This window comes from Xenopus laevis, chromosome 4L (genome assembly GCF_017654675.1).
Source record: "Xenopus laevis strain J_2021 chromosome 4L, Xenopus_laevis_v10.1, whole genome shotgun sequence".
Classification (NCBI taxonomy): Eukaryota; Metazoa; Chordata; class Amphibia; order Anura; family Pipidae; genus Xenopus; species Xenopus laevis.
In genome coordinates, this window is record NC_054377.1 from 121,047,381 (window position 1) to 121,064,916 (window position 17,536).

The 17,536-nt window shown below is 38.8% G+C and overlaps 1 protein-coding gene across 1 annotated transcript in view; it reads right to left on the bottom strand.

Annotated features, from left to right (window-relative positions):
- cdc42ep1.L (CDC42 effector protein 1 L homeolog) overlaps window positions 1-17,048 on the bottom strand; it is a 32,024-nt gene extending 14,976 nt beyond the window's left edge. The window contains exons 1-2 of the mRNA XM_018258895.2: window positions 16,873-17,048; window positions 16,476-16,631 (exon numbers count right to left, since the gene is read on the bottom strand). The gene's annotated coding sequence lies outside the window, so the exon portion shown is untranslated. The remainder of the gene's footprint in view (window positions 1-16,475; window positions 16,632-16,872) is intronic.
- Between the last annotated feature and the right edge of the window lie 488 nt (window positions 17,049-17,536).

The following is a 17,536-nucleotide window of genomic DNA, read 5'->3' on the forward strand; positions in this document are numbered from 1 at the left end:
TTCGAAACGCTACAGCATTGTATGCTGGTGACGTAATTTCGTTGCGTATTGACAAGCAGGCTACATTCTGCATCTAAATTGTTTTTTACTTGGCTTTTTGTTTGCAAAACAGAAATGCATGTTGGGAAAAGAAAACTACAGACTGAAAAACGCAAATTATCATGAGTGTGTGTGGTTTCATTGGCGTATTTACGACTGACTGCGCGTTTTTTAAAATGCTTCGAAAAAACGACACGTGTGACCTTGCCCTAATGCTTCAATATTTAGGAGTAACGATGGGGTGGAAAGGGAATGGCAAAGCTGAAAAATGGGAAGGAGGAGGACAAGGACAAAAAGATGACCTCAAAAAGAATGGGAACCATTTGGTCTTATCCTTCATGGTGATAAAGAAATTAAAAACACATCATACTCTTGTTTTCATCATCCAATGTTGAGATTTCATAACTGAATATTGCAAAACTAGTACAGCGAATCCTGAAACTATGGAAGTATTGAGTAAGTGTAAATATTAGCTGAAATATAATTTATTTAGTAGAAGCTATACTGCCCATTTGTTGATATAGAAAAAAACGATTTATTGGTTCAAATCTTGCTGGATGAGGTATTGCCCAAACCCACTGGGTCATCATGGGATTCAGCCTTGATCTCAGCTAGAAGTAAATTGTGATCTAAAGATTGTCAGACCAGTTATTGACAGTGTCAGTCTGGGTACCCCAGTTTTATCCATCAGTCCATCCAAAATGAAACAGACGCATTCATTGATTTTTGATAAATTGACCCTATTATATATTTATACTCATCAACCAAAATGCCTGTGCAGCAACCTAAAGATAGCCATAGTTAAATCTTGCCAGTTGGAGAGGTCACACATTAAGATCACCATAAATGATCTGATAGATGATCATTTTGTCCCAGGCCCAAAGATTGGATGAAAACATCTGATGAATGAACCTTGGGGTGATATCCTTAAGTGCTCTGCCAGCCAAGTGAAGAGTGACCAAGATGGCAGTTAATATCTTGCTGCACATTGGCACCTATAGTTTGTATTTGTGACTACAGAAGTCAAGGAAGTAGAAAGTGCAGCTAGGAAGTGTCATGAAGGAGAGAGAATGTCACTGAGGACTATGGTCATATTGCACTGCATAGAGACTTTGTTTGTTTCATTGATTTTGTATTTCAAAGGGCAAGCAACAATAACCGACAGAAATACAGTAATTGCTTGTAAACTAACTAGGCTCTAACAGCAAAATGCCATAGAAAATCTAATTTTTAAATATCTCATATGATTTAGATTTATCAAAGCACCAAAGTCTGTCAGATTAAAAACCACTTACATCAATGAGGCATAAGTTAATATGCTGGCTGCTGCTTTTTCAACATGAACTAGCAACATGAATTCAGCCAGCTCTGGCCATATTTTTATGAATATATATGTCTGCCAGTGCTATGCCAAAAATAATGGGGTTCATTCAATTACACTATAAAAGTTTGATTGATTTCATCAGATTTGTACAACCAGCATTGTGACATAGTATATTATTTGCTAGACTTTCAGTAGCTGCTTTGGCCCACGCAATGTGGCATGAATAACACAGTAACATATTAACAGTACAAGTTGAAAAATAGCTCACGTCCACCGAGTTCAGCATTTGTTTTCCAAGTAAACCTGCCTAAGAACTGCTAGTTGATCCAGATTCCAGAGGAAGGCAAAACACTGCCTGATGCCTCTCCAGTTTGCCTCAGAGGAGAAAAAATAAACCTTCCTGACTCTAACAGGCAATTGGAGCAGTCCCTGAATCAACTTTGTTCTAAGAGCTAACCCTGTCTATAAAGCCATCCAGCCGTTTCTTGAAGCTATCTTATGTATCTGCCAGTGTTTCAGGGAGAGAATTCCACAACTTCATAACTCTCACTGGAATACCATCTTTCATCTAATCTGCATGGATTCCCTTGTGTCTGCTTGAAAGTTCTACTGTTGAATGAAACATCTGAGAGTTTATTGTATTTATACAAAGTGCCTCTTAATTCCCAATTTGGTCCATGCCCTTTATCAATGTAGTTGCTCTTCTTTTGGACTTCCTTTGCTTAAATAATATCCTTTTTATGTACTGGGGTCCAAAACTGGGCTGTGTATTTTAGAGGGGCCTTACCAGTGCTTTTGATGGAGTTTTACCCACTCCTCCTGCTAGTCTATAATACAGTAATAATAGTATAGAGGACCATATTTTGCCCTTCGTCAGTGACGTAACTACAATGCCTGCACCCCCCCTTCCACGGCCAAAAGTAATAGTTTTTATGTATTGTTATTGCTACTTTTTATTATTTATCTTTATATCCAGGCCTCTAATATTCATATTCCAGTCTCTTATTCAAATCAGTGATTGGTTGCTATGGTAATTAGAACCTAACTGGAGAGCTGCTGAATTGAAAGCTAAATAACTCAAAAATCACAAATAATAAAAAATGAAAATCAATTGCAAATTGGCTCCGAATATCACTCTCTATATCAAATAAAAAGTTAATTGAAACGTGAACAATCCCTTTAAACATGCAGCCTACAATTAGAAGGATTATCTATATAATGTAACATGTTTTTATATTATAAAGTGACAACATATTCGGCATCAAAAGAAAGAAATCCAGTAGCACACTATAATTGTTTCAAACTCCGTGGTGAATTTATTTAGCCCATATATGAACAGATAAGGGCCCTTGTCTGTTCATATATGGGCTAAATCAAATGAATTAAAGTGTGCTACTGGATTTCTTTCTTTGGATATCGCAACTGACACAAAAAGCAGACGAGGGTCTCCCAGTTTAGCACCTGGAACCGACATCGGACTTAATAAAGGTAGAGCACGCCTAATTACTTCTATTAATATATTCCGCATCACTGATGGGCTCACACATGGAGCATACAGATTACATATACGAATACAAGTGATAGAAGCTGTAGTGTAACTAGATATTACTGGGCCCCACAGCAAATTATTTTTCAGGCCCCCAAAATGTCTAGAGGATGACCTGCTTTACCTACATTCATTGAAATTGTATATGAATTCGGGCATTGCAAGGTCCCTATACCTCCTGGACCCCCTTGCAGCCGCAGGGTCTGCTTTCTCTGTAGTTACGCCCCTGCCCTGGCACTGCTTCCTAAAGTTTATTCACAAGTTCCCCAGGTCCTCCTGCCTTAAGGATTTTGCCTAAGTTAGTACCATTGAACATACAAATGACTTACATATTTTTAATCCTAAATGCAAACCCTTACATTTATCAAAATTGAATCTCAAATGCTGCTTAGCTGACCAGATTTGCAGTTTGTCCAGATCTCCCTGCATGCCAAATCAAGAATGGAATGAATTGGCCCACATAGTTTTTGTCATCTGCAAAGACAGATACACTGCGTTCTATGCTTCAAGTCATTAATGAACAAATTGAATAAATATGGGCCCAATACAGAAACCTGTGGCATCCCAATAAGAACCATACTCCAAGTGCAGACGCAGAGAATGTACATTTGACAACCAATTTTTGTAATGATTTTCCTTTTCCTTCTGACATTTTCCAGCTTTCAAATGGGGATCACTGACCCCATCTAATGCTCTGTTCCAGTCTTTTCAAATGCAAATTATTGCATGATTTCCAGGGTAATTTGTGCTCTAGCAACCAGATTGCTGAAATTGCAAACTGGTGAGCAGCTAAATAACTCAAAACCCACAAATAGTAAAAAATGAAGACCAATTATAAATTGTCCCAGAATATCACCCTTTACATCATGCTATAAGTTAACTCAAAGGTGAACAACCCCTTTAAATTGCCATTCTCCAGAATATATTTGTGTGAATAGCCATCTCCTCCTCTTCGCACCGATTTGCACCGCTTCTGGGTTTGATGTATGCGTCCTTTTACTTTTGGCACGTCACGGCTGATGTTATCGTTGGTGAAAAATTTAATTATTTAAAGGGGACGCGGTCAATTACTTATTGCCCGTAGGTCTATTTCCTGATGTCGAGGCTCAGCGTCTGCATGGAGTGATGTGGGATTCCGCTATGTGGGGACCTGTGGTGCGCTAGAAGGAATTCGTTTGGAAAACACAGTACGATCCGTGTAGAGAGTGTGACAATACCCGGTGTACGTACAACAGAACACTGCTTATGGTCTGTATAAACACTTATTTGGGTTTGAATGACAATCGGGACTTTAAGACCGCTGCCTGGCATTTATTGGTGACTACCAAAAGTTTGCTACTGCCTAAGCGGCTGCAAATTAGCCGTTTCTGTCATTCAAAATTGGGCGCTTCACTGCGGTTAATTGGGTCCATATCAGAGTCCCGACCCTTTACACACTGGTTTCCGCTCTCGGTCCATACCCATAGGACCCACGGCTTCTGTTCATACCCAAGCACAGGACTCACCTATTCATAAGAAGACTTACGCACACTTGTCCCCTTGATTACCGGACTCCAGGACATACAGAGTTACATATCGTATGTGTAAAGGCTGACGAGCCAATTCACACGAACAATTTTTGTTATGATTTGATATCCCGGAGCCCCACAAAATTTGGACAATTAGAGGGTAGGGATCCCTACTCCCCATGCAGCGCTGCTATCTTAGTATGTTTTAAATGTTTTTAAATGCTTTTGGCGTGGTGGTTAATAAATATTGCCTTTTATCTTAAATATCTTTTTCATATGGTTATATATCTTATCCCATGTTATGGGAGCCTAATATTGGAGGAGAAGTCCCCTTTCTTGGTTCATTAGTATATAGCAATTGTTTTGTGGACACCTCCAATCAGGCTAATTATACACATTGATTCACTGAGATTTCCACCTGTTTCTAGCATGGATGTTATCTATTTCCTGATAGTTCCTGGGTTCGTGTCTGATTATCTTTTCTTTGACCTTTGCCTGTTGCCTGTTGCCTGTTGCCTGTGCTGCGTTTCTGTTTGGTTTGACCCTGGCCTGTGTCCTGATTACGCTCCTGGTTCCCGATTCTGTACTGCACTGCCTGATTGGTATCAACCTCGGCCTTACCTTTGACTATGCTCCCTGTTCCCCATTCTTCCGGTATATGTTACAGTTCCATGGTCTGCCCAGAACTTCCCCCTTTGTCCCCCCTTGGGATACCATACGTTACAATATTCTTAAATATAATTCCTTTAAAATAATTTGCCCGCCAGAGATGTCAAATGTATGGGCCTATAAATGCCAGGTTAAAAACATAATCTTTTGTTAAATAATGGAAATTCATCGTCTATCCTCCCTTCCACACGTACGACATCAGATGGAGTCTAGGAAAGTAGTGGCCTGGCTAACACTGAATTAAACTCTCTAAGTATTTGATCTTGCATTCCATCGGGTTATTTCTGGGCCCTTGTTCACGTTATCTTGCTTAATCAGTTAAGTTCCGTATACTAACATGAAAACTTATTTGAGCTGACCCTTGTGTACCTTTAATGGGTGGCTCCGATAGTTCCAACTTTTTTGAAAAATAACTAATTAAGCATATATATTTCTCCAGAGTCCCCTGTAACCAAAATATGCTGAAATTTAGAGTCTTTGTTGATCCAATATACAATATTTATGTCTTAAAAATGAAATAATATTATGGCCACTATTAGGCAAGTTGTCTAGTACGTACACTTACTGAATGACTAAGTAAAAAAAATGAATAACTGCAAACGATATCAGTATCTGAAATTATGTATAATGCCTAGAGCTAATAAAAAAGTGTTACATTTGAACACAGTGAAGTAGATTTAAAGAATACCTGGACTGTCATAACAATGGACTGGTTTGTTGGACACTGTACAGACTAGACAAGCCAACTGGCTCTTATCTGCATTTAAACAGTGAGTATGTGTTGGCTAATGGGGCACTTGGCATTTTGTGTCTGTCACTCTTCACTAAGTCACCGAGACAAAACATGAATCTGCTCTCCAACTGTAGTGAATTCAAATGGAGTTCTTAGGAAACGCAGACACACCTGTCACTGCAAAATATGGGCATCTGTGTTGGGCCAAGTCACAAGACAACTTGTCTGTTCTTGTTTTTATCTCTAAATACAAAAAAGCTTAGCATAAATATTTTACTGATTTGTGTGTTTGTGTTATTAATCCATAGCATTTTGTGTAATTTAAAAAAAAACACAAATTGCTTGTATGTTCTGAATACAGCTATTACTATTGGTTATAATTTAATTTCATCAATAACTCCATTCATAGAAAATATCCCCAAAACATGCCAGTGCTGATTAGCCAGTAAACTGCAGTAAAGCAGCTTAGTACTTCATATTATCTATCTACAGCAGTGGTAGGCAACCCGCAGCTCTGGAGCCTCATGCGGCTCTACATCCTGCTTGCTGCGGCTCGGTCTTGTGGCTTTGCCTGTCACATCGTCTATACAACCCTCGCACCTGCTGGCGGCTTCTTGAGTGTGCGACCGAGGTAAGCTTACGGCGGTCGCACACACTCAGGAATCGGCCAGCATGTGCGAGGGTTGTATAGATGTCCCAGGAGTTACAGGCAAGACCAGTGGCGGAACTACCGGGGGAGCAGGGGGTGCGAGCGGGCCAGGGCCCCCACCCCCTCAGGGTCCCCCGGCAGCTCGTGCACCACTCAGATTTTTAATTATTATTTACTTTTTCTCTGTAATAATAAAACAGTGCCTTGTACTTGATCCCAACTTAGCTGCACGAATCCAAATTGGAGGCAAAGCAATCCTATTGGGTTTATTCAATGTTTAAATTATTTTTAGCAGACAAAGTATGGAGATCCAAACAACAGAAAAACTTTCTTTTCTGGTAAACCCTAGTTCCCAAGTATTCCGGATAATAGATCCCATAACTGTATTTCCAAAGTAAGCCTCTTCCATAGAGACACTCAATTTATTAGATCCAAATTGTTCTGTGATTCTTTTCTGACACTGTCAGTCTGTGGTGTTTTTTCCCTTTGGCATTTGGACTATTTATTATGCTGTAATTTTGCCAGAAAAATGGTGTAAAAAGGTGTGTATAATAATTGGCGACCTTATCAAGGTGTGTGATATTTGACGCCATGCGAACGCCAGATTTTTCTGCCATTATTTTACATTGCTTCAGACCTTTCTAAGCAAGTTCTGGCAGAAGTTGCTCAAAGAAAAAGTGCCTAAAAAAATTGGCACCCATCGCACCACTTCGCCAGGCGCATATACAATACAAATACACTAATTCACTAAAATACGCATCGGGCGTCGGACTATGGCAATTTTTCGCTAGCGTTACTTCGGCTGTGCGAGCATTTCATAGCGAAGATGCACTAGCGTTCATTTGTGCCTAGCGAAACTTCCCTAGTGATCTTGTGCTTAGGTCAATTTGCATAGGGCGGGAAATTGTATGGACGTCTTTATTTCAAATGTTGGTGCAATTGTTATGAGTTATCACTTTATATTACACATGTCCAGGGAACCTTAATACAGACAAGAGATTTAATATAATGCCCTACACATGAGTCCACTGTAAAATGAATGTTCCATATGTTAGGAAGTGTCTGGAAAAAAAAGGTTCCCCAAAAAAAGTTTGTTAGGACTTTTACAGGCAATCACGCTGAAAAAAGAAAAAGTCGCCAGCATTATTTGAACTTTGATGCATTTTCAGCTCACTGGATATGATGCAAGTGACAAAAGATTGAGGAAGATCAAGCTGCTTTATAGAACTTCGCCTGGTCTGAGGTGGCGAAGGCAACTCTGGCGAAAGTGGTAACATTTAGTAAAAAAAAGTCGATAGCATTAGCCACTTCGCTCTTTAGTACTTGGAAAAAAATACCTTTGTACATAATATTTGTGCAGGTGCTTCTTAATAAAATTTGAGGGCTTTTTATTATTTATATTTACTTTTATAGCACACCAATTCCGTATCTTGTATAAAACATTTCAGGGATGGGGTTTAGCCTTAAGCTGGCCATAGACGCAAAGATCCTATCGTACGAATCGAGGATTGGTACGATTTTCGGACCGTGTGTGGAGAGTCCCGACATTTTTCGTCCGACGGAGATCGGTCGTTTGGTCGATCGGACAGGTTTGATTTTGTTCTGACCCATTGCGCCCTCATCGTAATCTGATCGTTCGGCCGTTAGTGGCATATCGGGGAAAGATCGGCTCGTTTGGCGATGTCGTCAAACGAGCGGATCTTTTTGTCTATGGCCACCTTTAGCAGCTAAACTAAGCAGTCAGCAGTTTAATTGTGAGGAGCCCCCATGGGACCGAGATGCCATAGTCCTATTATAATACATCAATTACTTATGAGAGGCAGGGGTTACTTATATTACTGAGAGTAAAGCAGATGTATTTATGGGCTTGTGTAATATCACATCTAATATCCGATGCAGTCCAGGGACACTAAAGGATGATTAATATTGATTGCCTTTGTTTCAAGCAATAGGGTCAAATGCTGATTGGTTTTAGCTAAATCTGTTATTACAGCCAAATAAATATTAAGAGGTTATTCTTTATTGCTTCATTTATATAGATCTGAATGTAAGACAGACTCAATTTTGAAGTACCTGCTGATGCTGAATGAATATATATGTATCCTAGGCCAATAACCACTATTATAATGGTGAAAAAGACCATTACAAAAGACCTGTGAGTGCGGTTATTGGCCTATTATACATATGTGTTTTTAAACCAGCACCGAGGCATATCTTTTGTTGTGCACCAGCTTGGGACTTAAATATATATGTATGTATGTTTTTTCTTATATTTTTATAAAGAATTTTGCTTCCACAAATTAATGTGTGCCAGTTCTCACTTACGTAATTTTTTCCCTAATTCTGACCTTTTCACTTACAGCATTCCCAGGTCACCTTCCAGGTTTATGTTTGATCTGTTATCAGTTGGTGGGTAAACAGACACTTATCAAATGGAATTCCAGTGCAGCTACTGCACAGACTGCTGACCTCCCATAGACACACAGACATTGCTGCCTCATGAATGACTAAGTCATCATCCTAGATGATCCTAGATTGAGTTGGACCCTTTGGAGACTTCAAGTTTCAGGATAAAGAATAAAGAAGAACTACAATGTGCAGGCATCCATTGCTGCTCCAGAAGAATAGGCAGAAAAAAATATTCCCCCCCCCCCCAACTGAATTTATTTGTATCAGGTTGGCCTTAATGTGAGTGCTGGTGGGCACTGGCCATAATGGAGCCCTGTAGTTAGGATACAGGACAGAGTTGCTTGCACACACCAAACAATGTGCTCTGCACCTCACCATGGATTTTCTATCCAGCTCAGGATGAAGCCAGTCCCCAGATGGAAGTGCTTTGTGAATAAGCACTGTGACACACAATTTTGCACCCCTTAGTGTACCTGAATATCTGTCCAGGGTCTAAACATTCCTTTGGTCATGGACATGTGAATAGTGGGTATGCATTGTACCACTGGTAACCAGCTGCTGCCTTTTTTAATTTCATAACCATGCAACATGCTGCTCCAAGTCTCCATGACCTTTCACAATGTAAAATATTTAGACTTATATAACCTTTGTTAGCTGGATGAATAGCAGCATTTGTCTTTCATGCTTTCCCTCTTATCAGCTCTTAACGGTTGTTTGTTGGGTTAGTCTTCTGAGAGGACTTCCTGGATTATACAATGACAATATTCAGCAGAATCTCACTCAAGCATCTTTATTATATATATATATATATATATTTATATATATATATATATATAAATATATATATATATATATATCACAGTCCAGTGAGTATCTCCAGTGAGCACACACTGTTGCGGCTTGTATAGCCGGGGTGCACGGTTAAGATATATATAACGTAGTATTCAAGAGAACCAGCACTCCCATAAAAATTCTCCTGAAGACAGCTTGAGTTAAGTTTTACCTGCAACTTACTTGCTGCTTTCAAAGTAAAACTCCCAAACTTGGCTGCCCTTTTATTATTGGATCTATGTACTAAATAAAACACTTTTTTTGATGAAAATTTTGGTGTGCGGATCCTTGCAGACAAATCCTTGCAGACAAATCTCTCTATATATATATAGAATCCCACAGTACCAGCACTCAAACCGATGTTTCCAGTAGTGCACGATCAAAGGTAGGCATGTATATAACACGATGGATCAGCACACACTGTAATTTTGTGAAGCAATAGTGTTTATTTCATACAAAAAATTAAAATGTGTTTTGTATGAAATAAACACTATTGCTTCACAAAATTACAGTGTGTGCTGATCCATCGTGTTATATATATATATATATTTAAATATATATATATATATATATATAGTTGGTAAGGACCAGCATTCAATTTAAAACAGATGAACCATATGCATACTTAACCGACCGTGCACCTCAACAAATTGTTTAGTGACAAGTGTAGACACATTGATTTTGATATATATATATATATATATATATGGAATCTGCATAGAGTAATTGGTAACATGTGTACCAATAAATCAGCTCCTACTTTTAGGCATTTCGTGATAGTTACTGTAAAACAAGTTAATGCTGGAAGGAATTTTCCTGAGGATTTTTGCCCTGCTGATAAGCCTGTCCTGCATCAGAAAATGAATAAAAGGCCCCAAGTTACACCATTTCTATCACCACAGGTGTTATTCTTATGATAAAGTTTCCCAAACATTGACTTTTCAATATGAAGAGTTCTTTTGTATGTGTTCCCATAGCCCTGGCACATTTTACTACCTGGGTATTGATTAATGGTACCCGTTAACCCATTTATCACACTGTACTTACGTCACCAGAATCAAAGGCGTCTCTGATATTTTTTTTAGTTTATACCAGTGTAGGGTTCTTATGGAAAAATGCTGATCCCAAGCTTTGTGCCTGAGTCCCACTAGCCCTCCCTAATATTCCATTGTTTGCGTCTCATTGTCTCAGAGCTCTGTTAATTGGGGGAAGTTTACATTGCTTTTCCTGCAGACCTTTCCTAGTGAAATTCTTCGGAGCCCAAATATGACTTCCTTCCTTCAGAATTTCAGCCTGTGTGTCTTATCAATCATTGGGCAAGCACAGGCTAGTCTCAAGGATTAGGAGTCAGTTTTATTCTATTATTTTATTTTTTCCTACTACCCGAATGGGAGTCACTGACAGCCATGCTTGTTAGGGTCAGGGCACACGCTCAGATTCGGTGAGATTATTTGCCCGGTGACAAATTTCTTTGGTGCGACTAAACTGCCTCCCGCCGGCTAGAATGTAAATCGCCGGTGGGATGGCACTCGGAACGCTTGGTTATACGAAGTCGTCTGAAGTTTCCTCGTGAGGCAACTTTGGGCGAATTTGGAAAACGATTCGCTCCAAGTGCCATCCCGCCGTCGATTTACATTCTAGCCGACAGGAGGCAGTTCGGGGAGACTAGTCGCCCGCTAAGAAGAGGAGATTTGTCATCCGGCGACTAATCTCCCCAAATCTGAGTGTGTGCCCTGACCCTTAAACAGGTTCCCGTCCAGTTTTACCCGCAAGAGATTTTTTTTTTCAGCTAAAGAATTGCCTAACTGACACCAAAATGGCCAATGAATAGCTAGCGGATTCAATCAGTTGTAAAAAAAGATAAGGTTTGGCACTGCTGCCTTGCAACACTGAGGTGCAGTTATAATGTGGGCACTATTTGCAAGTCCATGTGTCTCGGTGGGATCCCCCCGGAAAAACATACACAGGCCCGGACTGGCAATCTGCGGATTCTGGCAAATGCCAGAGGGGCTGCCATAGACAGTCACTATTTATTGGGCTGGTGGGGGCTGTTGGGTCTCTGTGTACTTGAAATGCCAGGTCCTATTTTGAACATACAAGCAGGTCTCCTGATGAAACTGAGCCTAGTGTTTGAATGAGGTAGGAACCAAGTTCCAGTGGTATGGGATCCGCTATCTGGAAACTCGTTATCCAGAAAGCTTCGAATTGCAGGAAGGCCATATCCCATAGACTGCATTTTATCCAAACAATTCATATTTTAACAAAATGTTTTCCTTTTTCTCTGTATTAATTAAACAGCACCTTGTACATGATCCAAACTACGTTATAATTAATCATTATTGGAGGCAAAACAATTATAATGGCTTTATTTAATGTTTACATTATTTTTTAGTATACTTAATGTATGAGAAGCCAAACTACAGAAAGATCCATTATCTGGAAAATTCCAGGTCCTGAGCATTCTGGATATCAGGTCCCATACCTGTACTACGTGTGCTAATGCACAAAGGAAAGAAAGGATTATAACTAGTACAAATTACCAATTTATCTGAAAATACATACACCCCCTTCTTGTAACTGATCTCTGACCCCCTCTTCCTATTTGAAAGAAATGAATAAATCATTCCAGTGCTAAACCTCCCTTCTTTTTTGTAATCTTGCCCAATGTAAATCACCATCGTAATCTCCCTGATTGAGAGATTCACTAACAAGGTGTCATTTCAAGAGATAGTAATGCTTTGTGAAAATGAATTTGTACACGCTGGGAGTAATTAATGTAGTCAGGCACCAGTTAGTACCGTGGCAATTACTGAAAGAGTGTGAGAGATTGGACAGAAAGCCAATTTAGTTTATAAATATATATATTCTCCGTTATGTGTTGGTGTATATACTGTATATATTTATACTGTATATGTATAAAAATAAATTTAAATATTCAGGTATGGGACCCATTATCCGGAAACCCATTATCCAGAAAGCTCCGAAATTACAGAAAGGCTGTATCCCATAGACTCCATTGTATCCAAATAATCCAAAATTATGAAGAATGGTTTCCTTTTTCTGTGTAATAATAAAACAGTATCATGTACTTGATCCCAACTAAGATTTGATTAATCCTTATTGGAAGCAAAACCAGCCTATTGGGTTTATTTAATGATTTCATGATTTTATTGTATGGTGATCCAAATTACGGAAAGATCCATTATCTAGAAATCCCCAGGTCCCGAGCATTCTGGTTAACAGGTCCCATACCTATATATAATAATATATATATATATATATATATATATATATATATATATATATATATATATATATATATATATAAAATCATCTTTGTATAATCATCATCATCATTATTATGTATTTATTGATATAGCACCAGAAAGTTATGCAGTGAGCTCTGCAATAATGATATAAAGGGATGCCCAATAATGGGGCCATGTATCTGTGTTTAAAATACAATGTACAGCCTTCAGTTGCTGTTCATACACACCTTAGACAACCACGAACACCTGGATCACTGGGGTCTGAGCCGTTAGAATCAGAAGCTAAACCTACAAGGGGGAATTATAGGCCTGTGGTATAACTAAAACTCTATACAGCTGCTCTAGGTAGAAAGCTGAACATCAGCCCTATGCACTGAGGCAAACTAAATAGGTAAAACGTATTATGGAGAATTGCCCTTTAATTATAGCCTCAAGATTTATTCACAGTGTGAAAGCACACTTGATCCTGTTCTCTGTAATCCTTCTGTTTATAGTTTTATTTTTTACAGCCTAAAAAGGCTGATATTCTTATACCAGAAAAGGGAAGGTATGTAGCAGGCTTTTTAGATGCTTCGTGCCCAAGGCTGGCTGCAACCAGGCTGTAAAATGATAGTTTTAGTGGTACTAATACTTCTTTCCGTCAGGGCCACCCACTTCTTCTTGGCTATTTTAATTCACTGGCTTTGTTTTTCTTTCCCTGGTTTTCATTTTTATGGGCTATATCTGGTCTAGTAAGCAGTTTCTCGTACTTCTAGCGTTCAGCATAAAATATCTTTCATTCATTTTAGCAGGGGCGATTTTTAGGGTAGGGCAGAAAGGGCATCTCATCTCGGCACCCAGCATCACAGGGCTTCTCGGAGGGAAGCAGATATGTATTGCATGATCCCCATTATTACATTGTGTTATTTTTAGTATAATAGGTACATCAGGGATATTATATATTCCTGACCCTCCAACTGTTACTGACATACAACTCACAGCACCACAGGTGGTGTAATACAACTGTGGGACCTGTTATCCAGAATGCTTGGGACCTGGGGTTTTCCAGATAAGGGATCTTTCCGTAATTTGGATCTCCATACCTTAAGGGGCAGATTTATCAGGGTCGAATTTCGAATTCATGGGAGGAACTCAAAATTCGACAAATCAAAATTTATTAAAAAAGTCTAATTTTCAAAACTCAAGTGATTAGGATCGACCCAACAACTCGAATCGAATTCGAAATCCGAAAAAAACTCGAATGTCAGGAAGGCTGCAAACAACTACACATTGATCCCAGGACTAAAACAGCAATTTGGCAGGTTGTAGGTGGTGAATATTCAAATTTGATTTCTTAAAGGGCCATTGAATGATAAATCTCGAATCGAATTTTTAAAAAACTGGAATCGAATTTTAATAATTCCCTAGTCTAATTTATCAGTTTTCGGCATAAAAAAACTTGAAAATTCAAATTAAAAATTTGAATTCAAATTTTTATTTTGACCCTTGATAAATCCGCCCATAAGTCTTCAAACAAATCATTTAAAGATGAAATAAACCCAATAGGATGGTTTTGCCTCCAATAAAGATTCATTACAGTATATCTTAGTTTGGATTAAGTACAAGGTACTTGTGGTGAGAAAAAGGAAATTATTTTTAAAAATAGGAATTATATAATTAGAATGGAGTCTATGGGAGATGGCCTTCCCCTAATTTGGAGCTTTCTGGATAATGGACCCCCATGCCTGTACAACTTTTCTGCTCTCAGATTGAGGCCACAGTACCCCCTCCCTTTCTCTAACTCCTGACTCTGCAGAAGGAGGGAACAGAAATGGGTAAAGCAGAGAGTGGAAAGAGTTATAATTATCTCTCAATAAAAAGGGCATTGGAGCAAATGCATGTGCTCTCAGCCTAGAAATGATATTGGTTTAATACTTTGTACTAAACCAAGATATAATTAATTATTGGAGGCAAAACAATCCTATTTAGTTTAATTAATGTTGAAATGATTTTTTAGTAGGCTTAAGGTATGGCAGTTTAGATTATGGAAAGATCCCTTATCTGGAAAACCCTAGGTCCTGAGCATTCTGGATAACAGGTCCAATACCTGTACTTTCAGGAACAGGCCAGGTATACATAGAGACACACAGGAAGTCTAGCACACCCCCAGATCTAATAAAATACACCCCCGGATCTACCCAGCAATATTGCACAACAGGTAAGGGGTCACGTTACACACCTGTCCTGCTCCTAAAAGATACATAATATCAGGAAAATCAGGTGGTCACCGAAATGGAATTGGAGTAAATATCACCGAAGAAAGCTTCTAAATCTGTATTTCTGAGCCAGGAGAGCAAACCGTTATCAGAATAACTGAGTTTTTTATAAACTGAAAGGCATGTTAGAGATTAATAATAAACAGGAACACAAATGGGCAGGCTGTTTGTACTGGGAAAGATAACGGCAAAGTTTCCTACTGGGTTATTACACAGAGAAGCTTAGCCAATGGTTGGTTAGCGTGCTTTCCTACAGGTGCTGAGGAACTACAACTCCCAAAACCTCCTGACATCTTTTGACTCGGTCGGTGGAATGATGGGAGCTGTGGTGCAATAATACACAAGTGCAGTGGGCAAAGGGCAATTTCCAGCACAAAGCAGCATTTTGTCACAAATCAGACACAATTGCATGGAAGCGCACCTGGAGTATATTGCGGTGTTCAGTGTGCAAACTCTTTTTAGGGGATAACACTAAAGAAATCCGGCTTTAGTATGAACAAAATCAAATTATTCACCTATTTGTGTGTATATATGTACAGAATAGATACGAATTAATGCAATAAAAGAATAATAATAAATACAAAAACACATATACATTCAAGATTAAGTGCTAAGTTTTAAGAGACAAGAGGCAGAAGGTCCCTGCCCTGTAGAGCTTACAATCTGAGTGGAAAAGTAGTCCAGTTTCCTCCCATGCTCTAAAAATACACTGGCAGGTTTATTGGCTTCTAATAAAATTGGATGCAATAGGGACCTTAAACCGTAAGCTCCTGGGGCAGGGAAATATTCCTTGTGAAATATGTTGGTAAAGAATATTAATACTAGAGCGGAATATTTTGGAAAACGTTATCCCTGTATCGCCTAGAAAATCTGGTGTAGAAAGGGAAAAGATGCCGGCACCAAAACAAAAGCAGCCGATGTTCCCTAATGAAATAACATTTTGTGTGGCAGGAAGTTATAGCAAAGAAGAAATGCAATTTATACAGCAAAACATTCCTCTGATACCTTAGGAATAATTTATAAATGATTATTATATCATTCTCTATATCAGTCTGAATGACCCCTATCCTATTCTACACTGTAATAAAAGTACAAGTTAGCAAGTTAACTTGTTAACTTCCAAAGTCCAAGAACCTACTGTATCTAAACGAGAAGTTACATACGTAGCACTTTGGGACATTTCAACATTGTAAAACAGCATAAGAAGTGAGCAGGGGCTGGATTTACAGTATATTGGGGTTACCTGATCTTGCCTGTTTTTACTCTATTCTTCTCCAACCACGGAGTCTCGCTGCCATATCATCTCCCTTACAGGCTGCAGTAGGAAAGTGGCAGCTGGAACTCCAGGCATGTAAGAAGCTGGTAGGGAAAGGGCTGGGACAAAGCGAAAGGCAGTGACCTATAGAGAGAGGAGAGAGGCTATGAGACAAGAGAGGAGGGAAGTTAGAAAGTAAAGGGAGTAGTGCTGGGCTGGGAAGAGTTGGGATACAAAGGGATACACATTTACTTGCCTATTGCAGTTAGGGGATATTGGAAATTACATCTGACATTAATGTGTACATTTACATGCAATTCATCAGAGCAGGCTGGAAGGGCTCACTGGTCACAATTTGCAAAGAAGCATGTATGATTGCAAATACCTTTCTGAAGAGCTTCAATGTACACTCAGTTTTGCATCCATCTTTAGCACTTTGCACTGGCGCTAGTGTTTATAAATGAGCTCTAGGATGTTACAGAGACAGCTAAGAAAGGACCTGAAGGAAAAAGGATGGTGGATGTGAAGCAAATGAGAAAAAAAGTCATTAATAGAAATTGGGGGTGGGGAAGAAATGAAGGGCTTACATGGAAACTACAATGGAAGGAAATGCAGAATGTGCCATGAATTGCATTTCTCCAGAGAGAGATTAAAGGGGTGGTTCACCTTTAAATTCGTTTTTGGTAAGTTATAGAATGACTATTTCTATAAAAAAAACTTTTCATTGGCCTTTATTTTATTCAGATTTCTGAATTATATGCCTTCTTTTGTAAATACAAATGCTCTGTGAGGCTATACATGTATGGCTATTGCTACTTTTTATTACTCACCTTTCTATTCAGACCCTCTCCTATTCATAATCCAGTCTCTTATTCAAATCAATGTATAGTTGCTAGGGTAATTTGGGCCCTACCAACCAACTGCTGAAATTGCAAATCAAAGTGCTGCTGAATAAAAAGATAAATAACACAAAAACATATAATAAAAAATGAAAACCAATATCAAATTGTCTCAGAATATCAATCCATACATCATACTAAAAATAAATT